The sequence below is a fragment of the Silene latifolia genome, chromosome 4 (genome assembly GCF_048544455.1).
Source record: "Silene latifolia isolate original U9 population chromosome 4, ASM4854445v1, whole genome shotgun sequence".
Classification (NCBI taxonomy): Eukaryota; Viridiplantae; Streptophyta; class Magnoliopsida; order Caryophyllales; family Caryophyllaceae; genus Silene; species Silene latifolia.
The window spans coordinates 52,134,227-52,144,628 of record NC_133529.1 but is presented as its reverse complement, the minus strand read 5'-3'; the positions used below and the strand labels follow the sequence as shown (position 1 = coordinate 52,144,628).

The window sequence follows — 10,402 nt, the reverse complement described above, 5'->3', positions numbered from 1 at the left end:
ACCCACCTCACATAGCCAAAGAACTCGACAAACGGGAAACTAGGACCCCCATCATTCAGGATACCGAACCTATTAACGTAGGAACCGACAACACACCTCAAGAACTTAGCATAGGGACAACCCTTGACCCTTCGGAAAGACAACAGTTCATTGACCTCCTACACGAATACAAGGACGTATTAGCCTGGTCCTACAAAGACATGCCTGGGATCGACAGGGAGATTGCGGAGCACAGGATACCCAGTAAACCCAGAGCTAAACCCATAAAGCAAAAGTTGCGCCGAATGCGTCCTGAGTGGGCCCTGAAAATCAAGGAAGAAGTGGATAAACAGTTCAAGGCCGGGTTCATCAAAGTGTCTGAATACTCTGACTGGGTGGCCAACATTGTTCCTGTGCCCAAGAAAGACGGAAGAATTCGGGTTTGCGTCGACTTCGGGGATCTGAACAAAGCAAGTCCAAAGGAGGACTTCCCTTGGCCACATGTTGACATCATGGTGGACAATACCACCGAGCACGCTCTCCTATTATTCATGGATCGGTATGATGGGTACAACCAGATCAAAATGGCTGAGGAAGACATGCATAAAACTGCATTCACTATAGAGTGGGGTACATACTGCTATACGGTCATGCCTTTCGGCCTCATTAATGCCGGAGCAACCTATCAAATAACCGCTACCACTCTTCTACATGATATGATGCACAAGGAGGTAGAGGTATATGTCTATAACATGATCGTTAAATCCAAAGAACGGGACGGTCACATCAGCGCCCTTCGAAAATTCTTCGCTCGTCTGCGGAAATACAACATGAGACTAAATCTTCAGAAATGTACATTCGGGGTCACCTCCGGAAAGCTCCTGGGACACGTCGTCAGCAAGAGAGGCATTGATATTGATCCAACCAAAATCAAAGCCCTTCAACAAATTCCTCGGCCTAAGAACAAGAAGGAGATTCGGGGATTTCTCGGTCAGGTTCAATACATCAGCCGCTACATAGCCAAGCTCACCATGATTTGTGAACCAATCTTCAAGAATCTCCGTGCCTCCGATCACACTGATTGGAACGACGACTGTCAAAAGGCCTTCGACAGGATAAAGGAAATCTTATCCAAACCTCCTATCCTAATGCCACCTCAACAAGGAATTCCCTTATCCTTATACCTGACTATCACCAACACAGCCATGAGAGCAATGCTAGCACAAACAGTCAACGACGAAGAACGAGGCATCTACTACATCACTAAAAAGTTCATCGAGTATGAGACAAAGTACACCCAACTGGAAAAGACATGCCTTGCCCTAGTATTCTCAACAAAGAAGCTGCGGCACTACATGCTCAGCTACACGGTTCACATCTACTCCAAGATGGACCCGGTCAAATACATCTTCGAAAAGCCCGTACTAAACGGAAGGCTGTCTAGATGGACGCTCATGCTATCCGAATTTGATCTCAAGTTCGTGCCCCTTAAAGTTATCAAGGGAAGGGCAGTCGCCGATTTCCTAGAAGAAAATCCCGTCAACGAGGATCCAACGACCGACACATGGTCACTTCCTGACGAAGACATCCTCTGTGCCGACACCGACGCATGGGACCTATACTTCGATGGTGCATCTAATCTGAGAGGTTTCGGGGTAAGAATCCTTCTAATATCACCGAAGGGAGAACACGTTCCGATCTCAGTCAAACTGGACTTCGCCGTCACCAACAATGCCGCCGAATATGAAGCATGCCTCATCGGCCTACAAGCATCCATAACACTTGGCATCAAAAGACTGAGGGTCCACGGCAATTCATCACTCATCATCAATCAGGTGTCTGGATCATGGAAAATCCAAAGCGACAGCTTAGCACCCTACCAAGCGAAGATCAATCAAGAGGCCGAGTTCTAAGACCATGTCGACTACTTCCACTTAACATGAGAGGAAAATCAATTTGCGTATGCCCTGGCAAAACTTGCCGCGCTCGTCAACATACCTGACGACATGACATCGATGCTCATATGTGTCGAGAGAAGGAGCGAGCCAGCTGATGTGACTCATATTTAAGCACATTTAGTCCCCGAATTAACCTCGTTCCCATGCTTTATAGTGCATAATTGGGCCATTTACTATCTTTAGTTTCCCATTTTGCATATTCTTTGAGGTTTTGTCCCCTTGGTAGGAAAGGAGTGCTAACCTTGCATTTACATGGCGAAATGGAGCTAAATGGATCGCACCTAATGACCAAGCATCAAATAGAAGACAATGGTATAAGGCCTAAGTAGATAATAAAGTGAATTGGGCAATGATGAAAGGATCCTTGCATCCCCGAAATGATCCTTACGGATTGTGGAGGAAGAAAAGAAGATTAGCTGACTGGCCAGGGATACGAGCGGATCAGACACGATCCGGGCGTCTCCTTTCAACATCATCCGGACGTCTTTAGTCCAAGATGAGCGGATCTCAACACAGGGAGCCGAGCGTCTCCCAGCCAATCCGAGCGGATCGAAGGTAAGAGAGCCCGTGCCACAGCTCAAGATGCACGGATCGTGGCAGGTCTAGCAACACGGATATGCTCATTTCCTTCGAGAGGAGCATTTCCTCAACTTTTCTTAAGGTCTTAATAGTCATTTAAGCCCTTAGTAACCCTAATTTATGTACCTAATCTTTAATATAAATACCCCATTGTACTACCTAGATTAGCATCATCCCTTAATCATCTCTTAATCTCATACTAATCTCATCTTAATACTCTCAAATTAGTTGTAATAGAATTTATCAATATTAATTATATCTTAATCTTTCCTTAATTTCTCTATTGTTCTTCATTTATTTTGGGTAATTAGAAGATTATTTGGGTTTATTTGGGAGATTGACAACCTTCCATCAATCATCAAGTACTTCTATTATTCTTTGCATTATTATTTTGGAATCTCCAAAGGTATAATTCTCTTAACCCTTGTTTTAGTTATTGTTAATTACTTTCATTTGTTCATCATGTTTTGCTTTGTTAGTTTGATTAAAAATCTTATTAGCATGTTGAATTTGATAATGAGTGAGTAGTCCCATAGCTAGGGTTAATGGGGAATTAGGGGAAACCAACATGGGGAATGATTCATGCTTAATCTAATATGTTTTTATAATTTATTTGCTAGCTTGTTGTGATTTCAACTTATGCACATGTTATGTTTAATGAAATGCGAGCCTATGAATCCTTGTATTTTTTGATCCATCACCTATCTTTTCAATGAGGCTTGTAAGCTTATACACCTAATCGAGCCTCATTAGACCATGCATATAGTTGAATAGGAAGAATTAAGTCGACTTGTAGGTGTTGTACAATCTTAACCGATTCGGCTTCGGGACCCAAACCTTCCTAGGGATTGTAAGCTTATACACCAACTCGATCCCATCACAACAATAATTGCTTGCTTATAATTTAAGAATATGTTTGTATAATCAACTCCCATGAATTCCCTATGAACCCATGACACCCTACTGCTTTTAATCAATTGTTTACATCTCCATTTATTTACTTTGCTTTGTTTTCATTGTTGATTAGTTTTAGTTGATCTCCTTTCTCAACCCCAATTGTGACACCCTAAGACACGACCATTTACAATTGAAAATCCTACATCAATACCCGTTTCTTGGGATCTGACCTTTACTTGCCTCTTTGCTAAGAGTAGTTTGTGAAGTTATAAATATTGTTTTGGTTGGTAGCTTTTGACGACGAGTTTAATACCACTACCAAAAATGGCGCCGTTGCCGGGGACGATGTTAAATTGATTTGATTTTCATTAATTGTTTTTAGTTGTGTCTTTCTTCACCTTGGGGAAGTAAATCTCCTCAAGGTTGTTCTAATTGTTTTCGAGTTGTTTGATATTTTGCATACCTAGGAGATCATAAGGTAATCCATTACCAACTGACCTTGAAATTAAAAGAACCTTAACCAACAATATAAGAGTTGCTAGAGGTACTTTGAGAGGTATTGGAGAGATTGTGGACATTCAACCAAATAACATTGAGTTTACCAACCCTTTTGCAAGAGAAGGAGAGGACAACCCAATACAAAACCCACCACAAAATCGACCCACAATGCCTAAATTTTCATCGCATTCCGTACCAACCGAGGAGAACCTACCACATGGTACTCCTACACCACAACACTTAACTGGTAATTTCATTGCCAAATCCGCATTCATATAATTAGTTGAGAGAAGTCAATTTGGAGGGATGCCTAGTGAAGACCCTCACTCGCATATTGAGACTTTTTGTGACTATTATGATACGATTTCTCAAACCGGGGTTACTCAAGACCAAATCCGATGGGTATTATTTCCTTTTTCTTTGATTGGTGCCGCAAAGCAATGGTTGAAGAGCCTAGACAAGGCTACCCTTGGTATTGACTCATGGAAGAAGTTGGCACTTGCTTTCTACAAGAAATTCTATCCTCCGGAGAAGACCAATATGTTGAGAGCCCAAATCACCGGGTTCAAGCAAAGGGATGAGGAATCATTGTATGAAGCATGGGAGAGATTTAAGGACACTTGTCGTTCTTGTCCACACCATGGACTTAGCGAATGGTTCCTTGTGCAACAATTTTGGAATGGTCTATATGAAGACTCCCGCAACATCCTAAACATGGGATCCAATGGTATGTTTACCGAAGTTGATGAAAATCAAACATGGGCCAAAATCGAAGAGATGGCGGTTCATAATTCATAATATAGTAGACCTCGAAAGGCTACTAGAGGAGGAAAACATGAGGTAGATTCCATCACTCAATTGGGTGCTCAACTAAGTGCTCATATTGACACCATCAATTTGAAGTTTGAGAAGGCTATGGCTAAGCTTGATGAAGCTTCCAAATCACCTAGACAACATGTTAATGCTATGGTGGCATCATCCTCAATTCCAAGTGGAGTATGTGAGAGTTGTGGATTTTTGGGACATGACCAAAGCGAATGTAGGGGAACACGTGAACAAGTGAATGCTTTCCAAGCATACAAGAGTGGTACCCCTTATTCCAACTATTACAATGAGAATACCAAATTCCATCCAAATCATTCATACGAAAGCCAAAATGTTCAAAACCCTCATCCAACATACACCCCATCTCCAATGAGAAACCAAGCTCAAAGACCCTTTTATAACCAAAGCCAAAATTATCAAAATCAACCTCCATACAATCAACCAAATGACCAAGGCTTTGATGTACAACAAGCGGTCCTCCAAATCCAAAAGAACCAACAAGAATTTTTCACCCAAATGCAAAAAGATAGCCAAGCCAAAGACATCACTATCAATAACATACTAGCTCATACAAAGATGTCGGAAACCCAAATGACTCAATTAGCATCTTCAAACTCTCAAAGACAAAAGTGGCAATTACCACCTCAAGGTAATCCCCTAAGACATGAATCGGTTAGTGCCATCCATTTGAGAAGTGGTACAAGATATGAAGGGCCGAAGAGGCCCATTGATGAAGATGTTGTGAATTTTAGTGACAAGCAAAGAGTTGTTGAGAACTCTAAAGAAGAAAAACACACCACCAATGAAGTTTCAAAGAAGAAGAATGAAGAGAAGGCTAAGGAGAAAGAGCCTATTATGATTAGACTTCCATTCCCAATGTCGTCAAGCTAAACCTAAGCTTGATGAACAACTCGGAAAGTTCATGGAGATTGTGAAGAACTTAGAAGTCTCAATTCCATTCACGGAATTGATCAATCATGTTCCGGCCTATGCGAAATACATGAAAGATATCCTTACCAAGAAGAAATCCATCCGGAAGCTAGAGACTATTGCATTCACTAAAGTGAGTAGTGCTATTCTACAAGGAAGTTCACCTCCAAAGCTCAAAGATCCGGGAAGCTTCTCTATTCCATGCACCATCGGCGACACCACAATAAAAAATGCATTATGTGACCTTGGAGCAAGTGTGAGTGTCATGCCATACTCGGTGTGCAAAAGGCTAGGAATGGGAGAACTCAAATGCACCAATATCACGCTTCAAATGGCGGATCGATCAACAAAGACACCTTTAGGGGTATGGGAGGATGTGCCCGTAAGAATTGGCAAGTTCTTCATCCCAGTGGACTTTGTTATTGTTGACATGGAGGAAGATTCCAACATTCCTATCATTTTAGGAAGACCATTCTTACATACCGCGGGAGCGGTAATTGATGTGAAGCATGGGGAACTCATACTTGAAGTGGGATATGAGACGATCACCTTTAATCTTGAGAAGACAATGAGAGCTCCCCGACCCCATGAGCCATGTTTTAAGATTGATCACTATAGCCGAGAAAGTGATAGGAAAAAGTTGACATCTCAATGCAAAGAACAAGCTATGGGTAACGAATCACCGCCCATATGGAAAAAGAAAGTGGATACTCTTCAAGATGCTCTATCCGGAGAGCAAGGAAATTTCAACAAGAATGAGAGCTTGAATAGCTCACCACCAATCATGACAAGTAAGGAAGAAGACCTCATTGGCCATGACAACAAGAAAGAGGAGTTGTTTTCATCAACTCATGATACCATGGGGAAGCAAGCTAGTGAAGTATATGGTCTATGGGATGACGAATTCGATGGGTTAGTCAATCCCTACATTGGCAATGCTATAGACAAAGGCTTTGGTGACTATCTTGACTGAAGTCACCACCATGAAGAACACAATGTGCAAAGTGTGAGGTTCATATACATATTATTAGACTCTTCTAATAGTGAACTAATTAACTTCTTAATATGTGTTCTTTAGATCTAGTGCATGCATAACAAAATAATAGATTAATAAGGAAAAACAATGTCCCTTACATTGTTGAGTGGCTCGAAAATAAGGGCACAAATAAGGTCACCTTCCTTATTTGTTCTTGACCTATAATGTGTTGGATGATCCTCCAAAATCCCAATGTAGAGATCCTCCTTTAATTGCACCCAAGACTAATCCCTTAAACTAGAATATTAATTAACTAGATTATTATAGTAGTACCCTTATAATAATTCTAATAATATACTTATTACTACACTAGTAATCTTATATTGTGATTTAGAATTTATGATGAACAATTTCTTATTTCTAAAACAAGTTTAGAGAGATTTTGAGAGAAATGAGAGAAAATGAAGCATGAATGAATAATGCATGCAAGTGAATGATAATAGAGTAAAATAAGAACCAAAACTCCTCTTAAAAGAGGAGTGTGGCCGGGTAGCTAGAGGCCAAGGAGGGCATCTTGTTTTTCCTTTTACTCTTATCAAAATGTAGGTTGTGTAAGAATAGGTAGAGTAGGTATGATTACATCTATTTTATCTCATAAAATAAATCAACCACAATCAACCACAACTCCCTCCATTTCGGTCCACTTACATAAAATGGACTACCACTTTATTTTGTCAATTTGTCATTTGTCACACAATATGTCACATGTAGTTTATTACATGTTATTAATTAATTTAATGCATACTTATCAAATAAATATCATTATATACATTAATTAAATTACATATAACAAATTGACTAGTGATACTTGATCACATAAATAAAATGGGTCATATAATTATAATTCACAACATATTGTAATTATAATTAACCATTCATTCTTATCTCAATTGTTTCACAAACAATAATCAATTATAGTAATAAAGTATTTCAATTACTAAAATAAATCTTATTTAATCCAATTACAATAAGATATAAATATTCTATCTCACAATTTACTTGTTCAATTTTAAGGAATTGATTAACTTGTAGCGTCATACAATTAATCAATTTGTCTATTAAGGGAATTGTCCTTTAGGTGTGACCTTAAGGGATCAAGTGATCACCACCGTCAAACGACACTAACGTCTAACTCTAGTTAGCTAATCATTACTGATTAATGTTCATCAGTTGACTATATAAATGAATCATCCCTTACGTAATCTTAATATGAGATTTAAACATGTGATCGCACTATTGTTGAGGACACATACTCCAACAATCTCCCACTTGTCCGAGACAAGTGTGCGTCACCAATTCTCTTGTCCTATTACAATCTCCCACTCAATGCAAGGTGTCTCGCAGGTCGTACTTGCATTTGATCATATCTTGAGTGGTTTCCTCAATCTTGGAGTGTAACTGGTTGACCGGAATTATCTACCATAGATACTTTCCGAGCGTGGCCACGCATTTCCAGTTCACTACTCTTCGAGTGGCCTTGAGATTTCAAATAACCCTGACAACGGGGTGGACAGTTCCTATCACACTATTCCCTTTTTTTAGCCACAGTTCATCAGAACCCAAAATATACTCATTTGACCTCAGTTACGACAGTCGTAGAGCATAAATTAAAGTCAATCAGAAATTTGTGCCAACTTGGGCGAATAGTCTCTAGTCAAAAGAATTGACTCGTAAGAATACTATAGCAGCTCTTGCCACGACCAGGCTTTATGAATTACCAGAACTCTATAAGCGGTCACTGCCCGACAGATTGTCCCATACAGTTTGCCTATGTGATCGACTAGTCATCCCATATGACTCTATGGCACTTGAACTTGCCATCAATTGCATCACACTCTAGTCACTTCAAGACGTCACCTCTTCTAAGTAACTAGGGGTGAATACTATGTCAATCCAGTTCACTTTAATGGGGTTCAATTTGTCTCTACAGCCCATTTGGATATAATAAAGTAAAGAGTGAGTTTAAAGAAACTCAAACTCAAACGATAAATGCGATTATCATATATGAATAGTCAATACACTATTACTACTTCATATCTTATAATCTTTAGTATACCTTTTACACTAGTTGAAATGCAATAAAAGCTTGGCAAGTGGATAAACCATATATCCATATATTCCAACTTTATTAATTGCTATTTCCATCTTTTCAATGTTATTTCTAATAACATGAATTTATCTAAGTATATGTTTAATCTTCTTACCAAACTTGGGCTCTTTAACTTGAAAGATGCTCCCACTGTTATCACGTAACTTGTGATAAAGTCTTTGGTAGAGGAATCTACTCTCATTCCCTACGTTGACCATTTTATCACAATTTACTTAGATTCCTTTTGTAGAATTTGCAATGTACGAAACTAAAACACTTTTCTAGTCTTTTACTCTTAAGTCAATAAAATCAGCCTAGGATTTCAACAAATCCTAATTGGTTTGGAAACTAAAGTTTGTGCAACCCTTCAACACACAACGTAGTTTATCATCCAAACATATGAACGAATCCTTAATTCTTCCCAAGAATCTCAAAGATGTTCTTTAAGGCTTTCACAAGCCCATCATTGGAATTAACTTGTTATTGACTTATTATGCTCTAAGCATATGTTACATCATGGCATGTGCGTCTGTTGGCATACATGATCGTTCTAATGACAGAAACATTAGCAAACGATTTCATGTGATCGACAACTTAATAGGTTCAGTGAATGACTATGACTCCATCATAGCAATTCCACTTTCATGAACATGAATAACCTACTCAACCTTGTCGATGTTAAACAAATATGAAAGATCTTATCATCATAAGACTCTCAACTCTATGCCAATATTCTCTCACATAGATTCAGAATTCTAGAATACATCGCACCTTTTCCTAGTCTCCCAATCACTCTTTCACAGAAGAGAGCATTGGTACATTATTCTCAATAAGTAATATATTATCAACATATAAGACATGGAAAAATAATTCTTGCTCCCACTTAACTTCATGTATAATCATGATTCTTCAATCATGTGAATGAAACCATTCTCAATTATCACATGAACGAAAAATATAATCCTTTGATGCTTGCTTAAGACCATTCTAGGATCACTTAAGAAAGCTGCGCATAATACGTTAGGATTCTTAGATCTTTATCTAAGGTTTTGTGTTCCAAACACATCCTTCTCTAAATTCCCATTTTAGAAAATTCGAATTTTTAATATCATTTGCCATTTTTCATTAAAATGAAATGCGGCAATTCCTAACATAATTTATCTTGATTAACATCTTCATGTCAATCTATGTACTTAGGTACTCTAAAGCTCTATTTACTTTTAAAGAGACCCTCGCCTTAAAGTAAATCTACTATTGAGTAACAATCTTTGGATTTGTAATGCTATGGCTCGTTTTTAACAAGGTCGATTTGGGACAAGGTCATAATACCATGTAATACTCCGTATTTTGATAATAATTTATGAAAGTAATTTATGTAATTTAATAATTGATTAAATGGAATTTCTAATAATAAATCCAAGTATGACGTTAATTAAATAATAAATTAATAATTCAAGTCGGGAATTGGGCTTAGCTAATAATGGATTGTTGGGCCGTGTGCTATTTTTAATTGGACCGAAACTTATTAAGTTGGTATGAGTGTAATCGGGATTTGTATCGGGAATTTCCTACTCAACTCGGGTTTTATTATTTAAGTGAATGAATGTTTAA

The 10,402-nt window shown here is 38.6% G+C and overlaps 1 non-coding gene across 1 annotated transcript; it reads right to left on the bottom strand.

The window, feature by feature from the left end:
* Positions 1-4,451: 4,451 nt before the first annotated feature.
* LOC141653988 (small nucleolar RNA R71) lies at positions 4,452-4,558 on the bottom strand. Its single transcript, XR_012547573.1, has one exon. It is a non-coding gene; the product is annotated as a small nucleolar RNA R71 (small nucleolar RNA).
* Between the last annotated feature and the right edge of the window lie 5,844 nt (positions 4,559-10,402).